Genomic DNA, 17213 nt, shown 5'->3' with positions numbered 1-17213 from the left:
TTTTTTTTTATATACTGGTAAAAGTGCACTATATTAGTAAAGTAAGCAACTGAAAAATGTCATCAACATTCTTTGTGTGAATGCTATGTCCTCTCCTCCTTTTCAATTTACTTTTCGGTGTTAAACTATCTGTCGTGTTTCTTTTTGTTTTTTTAGAGTGAAATGTCAAAAAATATCTAAACTATATCTCTTTTTGAGTTTCGTATTTAAATTATTAAGAGCGTGAATTTCATTAGTTTGAGAAACACACCTTAATAGTGTGTGTAATACACTTTTTTTATTTAAAAACGTTGTCACGTGACAATTCACATGAATAAAACATCTTGATAAAAATTCAATAATAAACTATTAATATTAGTTCAAAATTGAAAATTATCTTTCATAAAAAATTTTAAAAAAATCTTACTTTACCCCACTCCAAAATCTATGGTTAAAGAGATATTTGAAAATAATTTTTTAAAATTTGATCCAAAATATATGATCAAACATATATAGTCTTTGTTCATTGAATATTTACTTCATTTATGTGTCATCTCTCTATAATTGAGGTGTTCGTATTACTCAAGAAAATTAGTAGTACTATATATGGTTAAATAGATATTTGAAGATAAATTTTTAAAATTTGATCCAAAATATATGGTCAAACATTTATAGTCTTTGTTCATTGAATATTTACTTCATTTATGTGGCATCTCCCTATAATTGAGGTGTTCGTATTACTCAAGAAAAATTAGTAGTACTATATATGGTTAAATAGATATTTGAAGATAAATTTTTAAAATTTGATCCAAAATATATGGTCAAACATTTATAGTCTTTGTTCATTGAATATTTACTTCATTTATGTGTCATCTCTCTATAATTGAGATGTTAGTATTACTCAAGAAAGATTAGTAGTACTATCTATGGTTAAAACAGATATTTGAAGATAAATTTTTAAAATTTGATCCAAAATATATGGTCAAACATTTATAGTCTTTGTTCATTGAATATTTACTTCATTTATGTGTCATCTCTCTATAATTGAGGTGTTCGTATTGCTCAAGAAAAATTAGTAGTACTAAGGTATAATGAGAGAGAAAAATTAATTCCAACATTTTACATGACATATTTAAAATCATAATATTAAAGAATATTATGATACATTATAAATAACATTAATTTAAAATTAAAAAATTAAAAAAAAAAGTACTTTGAAAAATGTTATCTCCAATTAAATTAAAAACACATAATTTTAAACGAACTAGATATTAGACACAAAAAATTAGCCTTGTCACATGATTTACACTTCCCCTAAATTAAATAGAAAGAATCAAAGACAATTCTCAATATTAACGAAACACAATCTTTACTTTTGTTAGTCAGTAAAAGGAGGCTTTTTTCTCTACCTTTATGTCTAGACTCAAATTCACATTTAATTGAATTTTAAATGCAAATATCAAATTTTCAGTGGAAAAATAAAAAAAAATACTTCTTTGATTTTGAGAAGCTTTTACTTTCAATGTTTCAAGTTACATGATATCTTTTTAAATTTGGTTTTTCCTTTCATTTTTCCATTCAATAAGATTATTAGTCAGTAGTCATATTCTAAAAGAATATCACATTTAGTATACATTGAATTCAATCACAAATGAATACCATAATCATCCACAATTACCATATATATGTTCAGTATTAAATATTAATAGTAAATATGGCAAAAGAAAGTAATTCTCAGTACATTCATGGAGAAACTTCTTGATATATTTCCTACAATTGCAAATATTTGACTTCGGAACACTTTGGTTATCCGTAAAGTTGAACGAAATCTTGTTAAAGATCTCGGGTCATGGATCAACAAAGATGTGTTTCGAAGGAGATGCATTTACAGTTTTCCTATAAGAAACGAGCAGTTGACTTCGATCACCTCTTAACAACTAAGGTTCCGTTGTTATATCCAGAGATTCAACCCGACTGTCCATCTGGTACATGGATTCATTACCATAGGTACTACTACTCGTGAATAAGCATGACAAAATATAGTGCAGCCAGGCGTAGAACTAGCATGATCATGTCGGGATATAAGGACCTCACTGACAATTAGACCAATGTTACCTGTATGCTGCTGATCAACTCTTCGGATTCTGAATAAGCGATTAAAGACACATTTTGACTAAGTCTCAAAATGTCCATCAGCAAACGACTGGCAGAAGCCTTTATTTCATCTGGTATTACTAACTGGGGAGGAACTGATTCCAGTGCATACAGAGTAATAACCCTCATTACCACAGCCTAGTGTAAATTTGTCATATTGCCTTTCCAGACATTCTGAATCACAAACTTGCATGATGCTTTTAAGGCACATTTGCTGCATGCCTGAAGTAAACACGTAACGTTTCAAATCATAAGGGGAATATAGGAGGAAGATGGGAGGAAATTCGAAAATATCCCAAACAAAAAGGAAATTTTACTTTCTTATTTAAATCTTAGGAGCAGAGAAGGGAAGTGATGAAATTTCCTAAGAGCAAAAGAGACTCACATTAACTTCTTGAATTCTGAAATATGTACGCAACCTCTTAGCAGAAAAAGACAGTCTTCTTTGCAATAGAAGGGCAACCCAAAAGGGCGACTTTTTTCAAGTCACTGCCAGACAACCATCTGAACAACCAAGTTTACTAGATTAAGGAACTGAATAAAGAAAGCTAAACTAAGAAAAACATACCAAACATAGTACAAGCAACATGTGGGAATTCGTCAACAAACCGTGCCAACGCAGATGAAAGACAGCATCAGTCCATGCCTTTTCAAGTTTGGAAAAGGGACAAAAATATCTCTAACCTAATGAAATGGTTCACAAATACCCTCCGTCAACCTTTAGGTCTAAAAGTACCATTAACATTTTTTTTGGGCTCAAACATACCTCTGAAACTAACGGATTTGGGTCTTTAAAATAGCTTAAAAGGGCCAAAAATACCCCTAATGTTTTGAAAATGGCTCACAAATACCATTTGTTAACCTTTTGGTCTAAATATACCCTTAACGCTCTTTTTAGGGGGCTCAAGCATAGCCTTGTAACTAACGGACCAGCCTTGGTCAAATTTGGGTCTTTAAAACAGTCACATGTCATTCTAAGCTTGCCGCGTTTTTAATATAGGATTAAAGTAAAGCCCACTCATTTATCAAACCCAGCCCATTTTCATTCTACAAATTAATCACCCCATACAATTTTTTCTACCCAAAAGCATCCGTTATTTCCTAGAAGCTTAGAGGTGATAGGCGATTTAGGGCTAAACTTTTGTACTTGAAACTAGAGATTGTGGGTCATAACTTCATTGGATGTTGAAGGATTCTTCTTGATCAATCAATTTCAAAGTCTTGTTAATAAGGTAATTTTTTTACTACTTTATATGAAACTTTTTCTATTTAGATTTGATGCACTTGAGTGAAGGTCTTTCGAGAACAATCTCTATACCTCCACAAGATAGGGATAAGGTTTGCATACTCTATCCTCCCTAGGCCCACTTGTAGGATTACATTGGGTATGATGCAGTGTTATTAAAGGCAAGTGCCTTTCGCCTTTGGCAACAAGGCAAGGCGAGGCGAGGCGAGGCAACCTCTGAAAGGCGTACCATGGCGATCAAAAGGCAACTGGCGACGTGGCGTGGCGATGCAATAGGCATCACCTTTTTCTTTCTTTTTTTAAAGTCTGATTTAATAATTAAAAGACAAAATTAGGGTTTTTTTGGGTATTTTTGCAAACTCACCTCAGATTAGGCGTCGCGCCTGCTACTCCTCCTCTTCTCCTCAGATTCGCAAACCACAACCCCTGGAGACTTACGCAACCTTCGCGAATCGCAACGCTGCTGCTCAGGTACGACCCTAGAGACTTACGCAAATCTCTTCTTCTCTTCTAGTTCTTCTCTCATTGGATATTTATATATACAATTAAATTTTTTAATCTTTGGTATTAATTGGCGCCTTAATTCAAAAAGGCAAGCTCCTCGCCGCTCGCCTCGCCTCGTGGCGAGGCAGGCCCTTGTCGCCTTTCGCCGTCCAAAACAATGGTATGATGTAGATGTTGTTGTTTGTATGAAACTTGTTATGGTTTGAGATTTCTATATTCTTGGCCTTGGCCTTCGATAAAAAAAATTACTCCAATCATGTTGAATCTTTTAATGCTTTCTCATGAAATTGTTTTTTTAATCTATCTGTGTTGAAGCTTTTAATGGCTTTGTTTACTACTCCCTCTGTCCCGAGAACTCACATGTTTAGAAGATGAAAATTGCAAAGATGAGAATGTGGAGGTAGATGTGATACTCGGAGGGATAAGACTAGGAACTAATATACCCGGGACAAGGTAGGAGTTGCCTCTATGGTGCATAAGATAAGGAAAGTGAGGATGACATGGTTTTGGACATGCAAAGAGGAGAAGTATAGATGCCTAGTGAAGAGGTGTGAGAGGCTGGTAATGGTAGGCAATAAGAGAGGTAGAGGCTGGCCAAAAAAGCATTGGGGAGGAGATTAGACAAGACATGGTGCATCTTGAACATACCGAGAACATGACCCTTAAATAGGAGGGTATGGAGGTCGGGGATTAGGGTAGAATGTTAGTTGATAGTTGAGCATTCTCTCGCTATCCTGCGATATACGATTGGTGGCCATACTTAGACCTATTCCATTTTGTCCCAAATTATAACAATGTTAACCCAATTGTTACCCCAACTTCCTTCAGTATCTTTGTAATATCCCCGTTAGCTGTGTTTACTGGAGACACACTACATCAACTTTCCATGTATGTAGAATGTTTCTGATTAGCCAACTCTTTTTGGCACAATTTAGCCCCCTAACATTGCAAGACACTCTTTCAAACTTTATTGATCTTTTATTGACAAGTAAGTATCTCCCCTACTTCTTAAGTCATACCTCCAAAATTTGGTATCAAGATCTAACCTTTTCAGTTCATTCACCCCTTCCTTTCTTACAATGGCTTGCTCTCCCTTGTTCATCCGATTGTTGTTGTCTATCTTCATAAATAATTCTTTGGCCTTCTCATCGCACCTTTTAATATCTACACCCAATTCTGCGGTTAGTTTGATGATGTGTTGTTGAATCCGTTATAAAGAGTACGTGTCTTGAACAACCTCCTCAACTGGTAATTGGATTTTCAAAGGAACTAAATCTTCTTCGATGCAATTTGTTGCTTCATCATGTTCCTTCGGTTGCAAAGCCTTAGATTCCTCTTTGTCTATTCACCCAGCTTCTTCCAGTGATAAGTTTTCCTTAAATTGTACGATTTCAGTTGATTTATTCCCTGGCACCTCTGTATTAATCATACAAATGTTGAACTAGTCTTCGTGTGTTCTTCCTCACCCTCATATATCACTATGTTCTTCATGAGTCATGAGTTGAGTTATTGCAGACGATTGAATGTGCGATATTGTTCTTCTTACTATAAGTGTGTTTGCCTGGATTTCAATTGTGATAATTTTACAGTTTGGGCTTTCATTCTCAGTGAAATTGGGAAATCTCTGAATTATTGGGTTTGTTTTTGTAGGGATTAGAATTGAGCCCAAGTTCTGCAGAGTAAAAGGTCTAAAATTACATTTAAAAGACCCCTCTCTGTTACATGGCACCCAAAGTGCCTTCAACCTAAACTTTCCCCCATCGAATGACGTGCCCACGTGCCCTGCCAGTTTCACCCAGGTGTCAGCCCTTATGTCTCTATAAAAAAAAAGATAGCACTGAACCAGTGGATAATTTAAAGGCTCCCCACTTCTTCTTCCTTCGATTTCACAGTGATGGAAGCTTCCACCCACACCATAATTGTATAGATGAGACCTTCAGTTTCCACTTCAACCTCTTTAGAAATCTCCTTTCCATCTCCCTTCACTTTGATTCGAGCCCAGTGAAGATGATTTCTCAAAGTTGTCTCCTCCTCTGTTTCAATGAATCCACCACGACGTTACCTATCTCTTCAAATATCTTCTATGACCAGAGATTCAAAGGTAAACCAAGCAATCTGACCCATATCCAGTCCTTGTTGATCTCCTCTGGTCAACATCCGACGGTAGGATTCCACCATTGAAGGTTCAGCTGCTCTTCTTCCAAGTTCATTCTCCTGTCATAACATGTTCTGTGGCTTTCCTCATGGGGAATTCAATGAAATACTGAGAGTCACTCAGGCTGAAGACATTAAGTCCAAAAGTTGACTTCCATGAGTTACATGTCCATTTCCTCATATCATTTAGAATTGGCAGATCTTTTGGTGGTATCTTTATCACATTAGCCAAAACTTGTTTGTTTTTGTTCATTCCTATTGCAACAAGATGGACTTTACCGAGGCTGAGAATGGACCAACCATTAAATCTTGGGTGGAAATTTCTTTTACCAATTTCTCTCGGTAATCTATAAACAACTGGAATTTTCCAACTACACATCGACTCAATAGATCTGATTTTGGCATTGCTGAACCCCCAATTACAGATATTTTGTTGTTCCTTGCTGTTATGTGTGCTGTTTTTGTCTCCTCCGTCATCCATCTGCTGTTGTCAAAAGCCTCCTTGTACGAGGTTTCTGTTTGTCTATTTCTACCAGGAATAGGGTTCTTCTCTGTTTGTATCATTGATAAAGTTAGTAAATTTTTGGGCAATATTTCCCCAACCCTAGTTAAGAGGACCCTCTTGTGTAATAAGGATATATTTACTTCCCCCTTGAATGGGAATGAAGCTTATGTACCTACCACTTTCATTATATTTAAGAGTACCAAGAGAACTCTGAAAAGTGGTCCTTCATGCACCATCTCTTTGTTGTCTTCCTCTTTTCCTCTATTAGCTGCATTGAAGACGAACACCAACCACTTCATGACATTGATGCTAATAGTAACTTGTCTCATTTAATATTTGTTATGCTCAATCCAGTCAAACCGTACCACTGAATCTGAATATCTCCACGTAGTGTCATAGGATTTAAACCTTGCATTATAACAACTCCTATCTTCCCCCATATCTATTGAAAACTCCGGCCAGAGCAGCCAGAGAACTTCTCCCCTGGAGAGTGGAAAAATGCAAAAAGGACTAAAACTGACAACCTCAAAAAGTACCTGAGAGCAATTATGATAGTGTATGTGTTGGGAGGTATTAGAGCCCTTCAATATTTCTTGTGTAGTGAATTCAATGTTATAAAGAATTTGCAGTAGATGAGGTGAAGAGAATGTGATTGCTCCTAGTACATCTACGCTACATGAAGAAACTTCACTATGATGAATAGTACTAGGAGTATTTCTTACATGTTTGACAATCTGATGATTTTATAGAGAATTTTATCTCCTTTCTCTTTCGCTTTCCTGCTCATGGAGAAAAGAGGGTGGGAAGCAGATATAATGATGTTACTCATATCGCTTAAGACCAGCACAAATCTATGACTTTGCACTTTTTGATGAGAAGTGTTGAACTCTGCTCAACATTTTTCTATACTTAGGGAATCCGAAAGAATGACATTTTTTTTGATGACCGTGGTGTCCCCAGCTTTCGTGCCCCTCGATTAAAAATGGCATATTTCCCAAACACACAACATAATCAGTTATCAGTTTACGAAATGTCAGCTTCTATAAGGCGTAGACATAGACAAATACTTCCCCATTTTTTCTATGATTAGCAAACTAAATTCTATCAGAAGTGCATTGTTGAAAGATTTTGGTATATTAACAAAACACAAATTAGACAATGCTAAACCCCAAGTCCTCAATGAACAAATGTTACCGTCAGAGAATGACCACAACCAATTCAGGTAACCACCTAATTCAGAAACAATTCATGTAATTTCTTACTTTTTCCCTCATTTTCTGATACCCCATGAGCATTTCGAACCTCCTTCTTCCCATTATCCTTTTCCTTATTCCTCTTCTACAGTAAAACCATCATTTGTCCCTCCAATTTTCTCAACTTACACTACAATTCTTCGTTTTCAGTTTCATCCTCACTTTCTGATTGTTTAGAATTTTCAAAGAGGCCAACAGCTTCTTGGGAAAACACCCAATGGTTTCTTTGCTTTTTTTTCTTGGCTACACTATCTGAACTAGTTGATTCTTTCTGAAACTGAACTGAAAACAAAAAGGGTCTCCAAAAAGATGATGAAAAATGATATGGGATTGAAGATTTCAAGCATGCTAATGCTATTAAGTTTGGGGGAAGTTGAAGAATTGTTAGAAAATGCCAAGAATTGAATTTTCTCAGCTAGATCATTGGTGCGTTTTTGGTCATTTGGTCACTGAACCATAGATGAGCATATAGACGGAATATGAGGTTCTTCCAATAGAAGGGTTTTAGGGGTTTTGCAAGCAATAAGTCTACGGCTTACAGCTGTGGACTCTAATTTGTATTGGTTTGGGCCAAAACAGAATTACATGGAGTTCCTTATGGGCTAAATTCCCAATTTTTTCTACGGATTGTCCTTCAAACGGACTAGTGTTTAATTTTTGTCTCTTTTCTATTTCAGGTGTTAAATTTTTGCTCCTGCTGCTCAATTAATGGGAATTTCTGGACCAAAGTCTAGACCTAATTCGGTTGAAGGAGGATTTGTGGACCAAAATGGACTGAGCGGATTTGTTGAAGGCGGAGTTGGTATTGGTACCAAAACATCTCCAGCATTTGAGAAAATTCGAGCAGAGATAAGGTACTGCTAGATTCCACTGCTTCCTTAACCAGCCTATATGAAGTTCTTTGATTATAAATTACCAGGTCTATACTTATGGTGTGATTTCTTTTTATTGGCAGACATGTGTGTGCTGGGCAAGCAGAAAACATAAGGATATTAGAATATCTGGAGAAAGTATGAAAGGAAGTTTAGTTCTTGTTAGATGTTCAGATATCTTTTTCTTGTAGCTTTGACATGACTTGATTCATTTTATTGCAGGGTGGTGATCCTCTTGCATTCAGACATGTGAATATTGTTTCACCTACTGTGCAATCCACCTCACTGAAATGTATGGAAAAGAAGCGGAAACGTGTGGCTGCTAATGATGATGAAAAATAAACTACAAGTAAAAAGAAAGAGACAATGAAGAAGAAGAAACTAAAGAATAAGTGTTCCCGCAAACACATTGTTAGTATTAATGTATTGGGTATTGGATGGAATGTTTAAGTTGTACAATGATGTCATTAGTTGGTGGCTAGTGTTTTGTAATGCAATTCAGGATTCTGTTAGCTATCAGATACTTTCTTAATCCTTCTATTCATATTATGGATGTTTTGTTATCCTATGAATTTTTTGCTAATTATATTTTACATGGTTTAAGACACAAGTGATTCCAGCTTATAGTGCACCACATGTGCTTAACTGTTGCTGATGTATTGTTGGTAAAGGGTATTACCGTATTAGATGGGTTGCTTTAGAAAAAATCCTAAGTTTTGCCTGTCCCTACCTTGTGGAGGTAGAGAGGTTGTTTCCAAAAAGCCCTCAACTCAAGTGTATCAAATCAAAATAGAAATAACTTCAAATAAAGAAGTAAAAATATTACCTTAATAACAAGACTTTGAAATTGATTGATCAAGAAGAATCCTTCAACATCCAATGAAGTTATGACCCACAATCTCCAGTTTGAAGTACAAAAGTTTAGCACTAAATCGCCTATTACCTCTAAGCTTCTAGGAAATAACGGATGCTCTGGGAAGAAAAGATTGTATCGGGTGTTTAATTTCTTAAAATGAAAACGGGTTGGGTTTTAATAAATGAGTGGGTTTTAATTTAATCTTGAATTAAAAATGTGGCAAGCTTAGAATGATGCGTGACTGTTATAAAGACCCAACTTTCCCAGGTTGGCCTGTTAGTTTCAAGGGTATGTTTGAGCCCAAAACAAACGTTTAAAAGTATCTTTTGACCAAAAGGTTAATGGAGGGTGCCCCCAAGGCCTAGCTCAAGTGGCAAAAGGTGGAGGATTTGTGGCTTAGGTCACAGGTTCAAGCCCCACACCATGCAAAGCGAAGCCCGGTATTTAAGTGGAGAAGGGTTAGAGGGGGCGGGCCCATTATCCACCGAGTTTAGAAGGCTGTGATTGGTCCAAAGGGCTGGTCACAGACGGATTTCTCGGTTATCAAAAAAAAAAAAAGGTTAATGGAGGGTATTTATGATCCATTTTCAATGTGTTGGGGATATTTTAGGCTCATTTCCACTATTTTGATGATCCAAATTTGACCCAGGCTGGTCGTTTAGTTTCACATATATGTTTTAGCCCCGAAAAAACTCAAGGGTATTTTTAGACTATAAGGTTAACGGAGGGCATTTGTGAACCATTTTCAATACGTTAAGCGTATCTTTGGCCCTTTTCTGAACTTGAAAAGATATGAAGTGTTGTTGTCTTTCATCTGCATTGGAACAATTTAAAAGTCTATGAATTACAAATAATAAAAAAATCAGTTACTAAATAAGTGAGTGGGTTTTAATTAGTAAATGATTTATTTTATTTTTTGTAATTCATAAACTTTTAAATTGTTCTAATGCAGATGAAAGACAACATCACTTCATACCTTTTCAAGTTCGGAAAAGGGAAAAAGACACGCCTAACGTATTGAAGAAGACTCACAAATGCCCTCTGTTAACCTTATGGTCTAAAAATACCCTTGAGTTTTTTTGAGCTAAAACGTATATGTGAAACTAAATGACAAGCCTGGGTCAAATTTGGTTCATCAAAATAGTGGAAACGAGCCAAAAATATCCCTAACGCATTCAAAATGGATCATAATTACCTTCCATTAACCTTTTGGTCAAAAGATACTCTTAACATTTTTTTTGGGCTCAAACATACCCTTGAAACTAATGGACCAGGCTGGGTCAAATTCGGTCTTTCAAACAGTCACGTGTCATTCTAAGCTTGCCACATATTTAATGCAGGATGATATTAAAACCCACACATTTATTAAAACCCAACTTTTTTTCATTTTAAGAAATTAAACACCCGATACAATCTTTTCTTCCCAGGGCATCCGTTATTTCCTAGAAGCTTAGAGGTAATAAGGCGATTTAGGGCTAAACTTTTATACTTCAAACTGGAGATTGTGGGTCATAACTTCATTGGATGTTGAAGGGTTCTTCTTGATCAATCAGTTTCAAAGTCTTGTTATTAAGGTAATTTATTTTAATGCTTTGTATGAAACTTTTTATATTTTGATTTGATGCACTTGAGTCGAGGGCTTTTCGGAAACAACCTCTCTACCTCCATATTGGGCATTGGATGGAATGTTTAAGTTGTATAATGATGTCTTTAGTCAGTGACTAGTGCTTTGTAATGCAATTCAGAATTCTGTTAGTTAACAGATGCTTGCTTGATCCTTTTAATCATATCATGGATGCTTTATTCTCCTATGAAAAGTTTTGCTAATTATACATGACAGGTGATTTCAACTTATAGTGCACCACAAGTGCTGAACTGTTGCCCATGTATTGTTGGTAAAGAGTATTAGGTGGGTTGCTTTGAAATAAAATTCCAAAGTTTTGCCTAATGAGGCAAATTTCTATACAACGAGACAAGATATGCATAGTATATATAATGGGAAGTTTTGCCTCGAGGGAAAAGTAGTTGAAATTATAGAATAATTATCAAGCTAACTTTTGCCTTAACAAGCAAAACTCATATACCACGAATGTAATGAAAAGTTTTACCTCAAGGCAAAAGTAGTTAAAATTTTATGACCAAAAAAAAAGAATAGAATAATCATTGAGCTAAGCTTTGCCTTATGAAGTAAATCTTGTATACAACGAGTCAAGATATGCCCAGTGTATATAATAGGAAATTTTGTCTCTTTGATAAAATAGTTGAAAATGAAACTAGTATTATTAAATAAAGAGCTTAAAATCCCTATAATTCACCATTGTGGATAGTTGCAACTCCTGGGTTTGAAATTTGAAGGAGTAGAGAAAGATGAAGTTGGGAGAGAAGATGAATTGGGGAAGAAACCTAAGCAATGAGGGATGGGAGGGGTAATTTCATCCGCTTATGAATTGATTCTTCAAGAAGAATCTTTCACCATTCAATGAAGTTATGACCCACAATCTCCTATTTGAAGTATAAAAGTATAGCTCTAAATCCCTTATCACTTCTAAGCTCCTGGGAAATAACATATGCTCTAAAAGAGAAAAGATTGTGTCTCGGGTGTTTAATTTCTTAAAATGAAAATGGGTAGGGTTTTAATAAATGAGTGGGTTTTAATTTAATCCTGAATTAAAAATGTGGCAAGCTTAGAATGACACATGACTAATTTAAAGACTAAATTTGACCCAAGCTGGTCCGTTAGTTTCAGGGATATGTTTGAGCCCAAAAAAAACGTAGAAGAGTTTTTTTTTTGGGTTCATAAATACCCTTCGTTAACCTTTTGGCCCAAAAATACTCTTTTACATTTTTGGGGAGCTCAAACATACCCCTGAAACTAACGGACCAGCCTGAGTCAAATTTGGGTCTTTAAATTAGCCACGTGTCGTTCTAAGCTTTCCACGCTTTTAATTCATCATTAAATCAAAACCCACTCATTTATTAAAACCCAACTCATTTTCATTTTAAAAAATTGAACACCCGATACACAATCTTTTCTCCCCAGAGCATTTGTTATTTCCTAGGAGCTTAGAGGTGATAGGTGATTTAGGGCTATACTTTTGTACTTAAAATGGGAGATTGTGGGTCATAACTTCATTGGATGGTGAAAGATTCTTCTTGAAGAATCAATTCATAAGTCCTATTATTAAGGTAAATTTTTTTACTGGTTTATGTAAAACTTTTTCTATTTTTATTTGATGCATTTGAGCCGAGGGTCTTTTGAAAACAATCTCTAAAACTCCACAAGGTAGGACCGTAGGAGTAAGGTATGGTGAGATTACACAGAGTATGTTGTTGTTGTTGTTTGTATGAACCTTTTTATGGTTTGGGATTTTCTATATTCTTGGCCTTCAATAACTACTTTTAGTCCAGTCGCATTGAATCTTTTAATGCTTTCGGTTGAAGCTGACTTTTTTTTACTCTAGATGAGTTGAAGCTTTTAAAGACTTTGTTTACTTCTCCCTCAGTCTCTCTGTCTCAATTAATGTGGCATCCTTTCCTTTGATGATTGCCCCATGAAGAATGTCACCTTTCTATAATTAGAAATAACTTAACTTTCAAATTTCACTTACCCTTAATGAAATGATTTAAAGAAACACAACTATCTAAGGTTTGTTTTAGACAACACGTTTTAAAAGTCCTTTTTTTTTCTTAAACTTTGTGCCACATAATTTGGGATGGAGGGATTAATTCTTTTTTGTATGTGGTCCCTTCTTGATTTGTATGGTTATTGAACTTGTGGATGGGGATTATTTATTCGTATGTAGTCCCTTTGTTTGTTGTATGTCATTAGATTTCAACATTTTTTTGATAATAGTGGTGTCCGGACAAGCTTGTGCGCATCTCAACTAATTCCTTGTTACCTCTCACCACCAGCAGGTAACTTTGTCCACCAAGGTTAAAGATGGGAAGAAATCACCTTGTGTTTTTGTCTCGCCTGGAATTTATTTTATTTTGATTACCACGGTGTAAGAAATAGCTTTCATGCACCTCGACTAATTCTATGAGGTACCTACCACCAGAAATAGGGTCTCTGTTGGGATTTGAACCTAAGACCTCATAATTCCAATATTTTTTATGTTTGTATATCATTGGTGTGGTCCCTACTTCCTTTCTTTTGTGACTTGCATGTACCGGTTTCATGAAAAGACAGACTTGATTTTTAACTATGGGATATTAGGGAACGGAAACCACAATTGATCTAAAGATGGGTACACATGTGCCATGGGTATGATGTTGACCTATTTGTCATATATTGAGATTTGTCGAGAATATATGGAAAAGCCAAGGTTTAGTGAGGTGATGTAGTTATTAGTTACAGGGTCACCTGGTGGTTCTGTGTTGGAGTTATTAGAACTTTCAATATTTGTTATGTATTGAATTCAATGAACTACACAATTAGCACTAGATGAGGGTGAAGAGAATGTGGTTGCTCCTAGTATTATTCATCATAATAAAGTTTCTTAGAGCACTATAGATTAGTGTTGTAACTAATATGAGGGGAGAATTCAAGCTTAATGTTAGAGTACCACCTGATTGAGGTGCATTCATGGAACTTTAAGGAGGCTTATATACTGGTTATGTGCCATCCAGCCCTACTAATGGTCTCAACTCCATCTTCAAAACCATGTTTCATTGCTTGGAAGCACACATACATCCTAAGAAATCTTCTTTTACCTTTTGCCAAAGCTTCCTCGGATATATTTATCACCACATCAGAATCAAGATTACTCTCTCGCAACTCTTGTGCATATGCCTCAAATCTATTGTAATCATCCAGGTAACTCCCTTCCAATTTCTCCAAAACAAACCTCTTAACTCTTTTCAACTTTGACTTGCTAACATTGAGTTTGAATTCTCCCTCCCTGTCTCCCTCATATCTTTGATCTTCTCATATCATTCATCTGATACGTAGGATTATTCTTGACTTTTCTCCTAAAATTTTGTGCTAAAGTTTGAGCATCACCTCCATGATTCTGGTAAATCTGGATTACAATGGTGATTTGTTGTTCAAAGTCTTGATCTTAAAAGGTTTGGTTTTGGTTATCAAAAATATAAACACTTGAAAGAACATCTAACATCCCATTTGTATCTTAAGACTTTCTGAGTCACTCTTTTCTATCTTAAAACTCTTACCATTAGCAATTGCATATAACTCTTCTAGGTTCTGGATATCTTTACAAGTCATACCGTTTTCCAACTCTTTGTACTTGTCTAATTTTTCATTGATTTCTTTAGTCCTTTCCCTTCTAAACACCTTGAACTCCTCACTATAATAATCTATAGATGCAGGGTTATTACCTTCCTCCTTCTCAAAACTATCACAATCAGTCCCAGCACTTACAGTTCCCAAAGAAACTTCACTATGATGAATAGCATAGTACAATGAGCAGCCACATACTCTTCACCCTCAGTTAATATAGATCAACTGAAGTACAAACCAAAATACCCCCATAATTGAAAATCAACTTAGCATTTAATTCATTCTTTAGAAACCAACACATGCAAGCCATAAAAGAAAGGAATTAGGGACCACGCCAAAGATATGCAAACAAAAAAAGATAATGGAATCTAACGACATACAACAAACAAAGGAACCACAAATGAATAAATAACCCCCAACCACGAGTGCAATAAATAAATTTCCTTCATACAAATCAAGAAGGGACCGCATCGAAAATGAATTAGTAAGCAAAGCCATGATTCTAAAATATGCAAGAAGCAGCATTAGAGAAGTGAAGTATCTGAGCATAGAAAAGAGATGACTCTTCCACTAGACAGTGTCCCCTGAAGCCTTCAGTTTTGTTCAGGCTATCATATCTGCTAAGAATTTCTGTTAGACAATTTTGTGTAAAAAAAAAGAGGCATTTGTAATTTGTTGCTGATCAATCTGATGCAGGTGTGTAAGATGAGTTCTTACACGTTAGACAATCTTCTGATTTTATAGAGCAGCTCCTCTCCTTTTCTATCCCTTTTCTGCTCATGAAAAAAAATGAGAGAGGGATATAACGGTGTCACTCATATCACTTATGACATCACAAATCTATGACGTCACATTTTATATGACGTACTGAAATTTGCGCAACATTTTTATATACCTAAGGAATCCAAAAGAATGATCTATTCCTCAAACCCCGCAACATCATCGATTTTGGTAGATCAACAAAACACAAATTAGACAATGCTAAATCTCAATAAACAAATGTAACAGGCAGAAAACTGATCACAACCAACATTAAAATAGGTCAATATAACTAACGTTGATCCTTAGTTAAATCACAGGCATAGCTATCCTCTAAGCAAGTAATATCAAACTTCTTCCTAGGCAAAAAGTTTGAATCTTTAAAGTACCCTTCATTATATAAATGAGTCATAAACATCACCATATCAGGTGAAAGTTCTTTGTACACCGTATGATCCTCCATAGTCAACGGCGTTGATTTTCTTGATTCCACAATCTTATTACTCTATTCATCCACAAACAATTCGCCTAACTTTTTGCTCTTTCCCTCACTTCCCGACATCCCATTACCATTTCTAGCCTCCACCTTCTATTACCTTATTCGATTTTTCCCTTCTCCATTTGCATGTGCCTTATCAGTTTACAAACTCTTCGCTTCTACATTTACATAAGGCATAAGCAAATACTTTCCATATATTCCCAATTATTAGGATACAGAATTCTATCAAGAATGTCATTGTTGAAGATTTTGGTAGATTACCAAAACACAAATTAGACCAATAAACTTCGATGAATAAATGTAAACAAACACAGAAAACTAACTATAGCAAACAATATGAAAATGTGTGAATGTAACTAAATTGATCCTTACTTAGCAATCTCTTGGTGATCTCTACCAAACTGCTCAGCTGCATACTTTACAAAATCACGGGAATAGCTATTCTCGAAGCAAGTAATATCAAACTTCCTCCTAGGCAAAAAGTTTGAATCTTTAAAGTACCTGCATTGCATAAATGAGTCACAAACATCACCCATATCAGGTGAAAGCTCTTTGTACACTGTATGATCCTCCATACTCAACGATGTCGACTTTCTTGATTTTACACTCTTAACCTCCTCATTCATTAACAATTCATGTAATTTGTTACTCTTCCCCTCATTTTCCAATACCCCATTAACATCTCTAGCTTCCTCCTTACAATCCCTTCCATTTTTCCTCTTCTCCCGCAAAATTCAAACTTCTTCTTCCAATTTTCTCAATTTACAGTTCAATTCTTTGTTTTCCTCACTTTCTGATTGTTCAGACTTTTTTAAGTGACCAACAACTTCTTGAAAGAAAACACCCAATGGTTTCTTTGCTACACTATCTAAACTAGTTGATTCTTTCTGAAACTGAACTGAAAACGAAAAGGGTTTCCAAAAAGATGACGAAAATTGATATGGGGTTGAAGAATTCAAGAATGTTGATCCGATAGAGTTTGGGGGAAGTTGAAGAACTGTTTAAAAAAACGCCAAGAATTGAATTTTCTCAGGTATATATATCATTGGTGGGTTTTTTGGTTATTTGGTCAGTGAACCATACATGAGAGCATACAGAGGGAAGATGAGGTCCTGCCATTAGAGGGGTTTTAGGGGTTCCAGCTGCGGACTCATGGAGTTGGTTCGAGGCTAGTACCCAAAAAAAAATTGTTA

At 35.5% G+C, this 17213-nt stretch overlaps 1 pseudogene across 1 annotated transcript; it reads right to left on the bottom strand.

Moving 5' to 3' along the window:
• Window positions 1-1721: 1721 nt before the first annotated feature.
• LOC102598219 (uncharacterized) lies at window positions 1722-17213 on the bottom strand (annotated as a pseudogene). Its single transcript, XR_368258.2, has 3 exons — window positions 16393-17213; window positions 2519-2637; window positions 1722-2355 (listed from the first exon to the last, which is right to left on the bottom strand). The product of XR_368258.2 is annotated as an uncharacterized protein (transcript).

This window comes from Solanum tuberosum, unplaced genomic scaffold (genome assembly GCF_000226075.1).
Source record: "Solanum tuberosum cultivar DM 1-3 516 R44 unplaced genomic scaffold, SolTub_3.0 scf00297, whole genome shotgun sequence".
NCBI lineage: Eukaryota > Viridiplantae > Streptophyta > Magnoliopsida > Solanales > Solanaceae > Solanum > Solanum tuberosum.
Note: the sequence above shows the minus strand (reverse complement) of the source record. Positions and strands in the feature narration are given on the sequence as shown.